Raw genomic sequence first — 1,398 nt, 5'->3', positions numbered from 1 at the left:
GAAGGGGAAAAAAAACTCACTGTCATCAAGTCAATTCTGACTCATAGTGACTCCGTTGGGTTTCTAAGGCTGTAAATCTTTATGGCAGTGAACCTGGTTTTTTATTTTGGGCCAAAGAAGATGGCTAGAAAACCATTTCCTCCAACTCTCCTATGTCTGTCTCTGGCTTGGGCACCCCAATCTTCTTCCTAGAAAGCTTCATCCCTACCCAATTCATCCCTACCCAATTCATCCCTACCCAAGTCAGGTGGTTCTACCAGGTGGCTGCTTATATTTGAGAGATTAGGATACACCTGGAGCAGATTCAACCTCATGGCAACCCACTAAAACCCTCTGCCATCTAGTTGATTCCAATTTATAGTGACCTTAAAGGAGCTCTAGTAGCAAGGCATTTGACTGCTAACCAGAAGGCTGGGGGTTCAAACCCACCAGGCTCTCCTTGGAAGGGAAGATTGGAAAGACTGGGCAATCTACTTCTGTAGTGATACCACCTCGGAAACCCAAGGAGGGGTCACTATGAGTCGAATCCGAGTTGACGGCAGTGAGTTTTGTTTGTTCGTTTGTTTTTGTAGGACAGAGTAGAACTGCTCCCCAAGGTTTCCAAGGCTGTAAATCTTTCTCCCATGGAGCAGCTGGTGGGTTTGAACTGCTGATCTTTTGGTTAGCAGACAAATGCCTTAACCATTGTGCCACCAGAGCTCCTTCTGAGAGAAAGGAAAAAGTCAGATAGATGAGCTCAGCCTAGTAACAAGAGCTTGGTTGCCAGAGGGGAGAGTGATGGATCATTCTTAAAGCCTACTTTGGATTTGATCTCAGTCTTCATAGATTTTCTGTGAATCAGTGGTACCAGAGGGAAAAGGGAAGAGCAAAGCAAAAATAAGTTTTCACTAAAAGTTGTGAAAAGGTGCAGTGCTTTGGAGCTGAAACTATGATTTCAAACTGCACCTTTTGTCAGGTACTTGGCAAGAATCTGGTCACACTGCTGCTTCCTGGAGTGCCCCCCAAGATACACAATTTGGGAAAGATGATTGCCTACCTGGCATTTTCACTTATTGGAAAATTAAATATATATACTTACATATATCACATGCATACATGTGTATGTACATGGAATCCCTGGGTGGAGCAAATGGTTAACATTCTCAGCTGCTCACCAAAATTTAGAGGTTCAAGTTCACCCAGAGCCACCTCAGAAGAAAGGCCTGGTAATCTACTTCTTTATCAGTCATTGAAAATCCTATGGAGCACAGTTCTCTGATGCATGAGATCACTGTGAATCAGGGTCCACTCAATGACAACTAGTTGAATATATACTTATACGTATATCCACCACTCATCTGTCAGTTTGTCATACTGTGGTGGCTTGTGTGTTACTGTGAGGCTGGAGGCTATGCCCCC

The sequence above is a fragment of the Orycteropus afer genome, unplaced genomic scaffold (genome assembly GCF_000298275.1).
Source record: "Orycteropus afer afer isolate SDZICR_OR568_19922 unplaced genomic scaffold, OryAfe1.0 scaffold00196, whole genome shotgun sequence".
Classification (NCBI taxonomy): Eukaryota; Metazoa; Chordata; class Mammalia; order Tubulidentata; family Orycteropodidae; genus Orycteropus; species Orycteropus afer.
Note: the sequence above shows the minus strand (reverse complement) of the source record.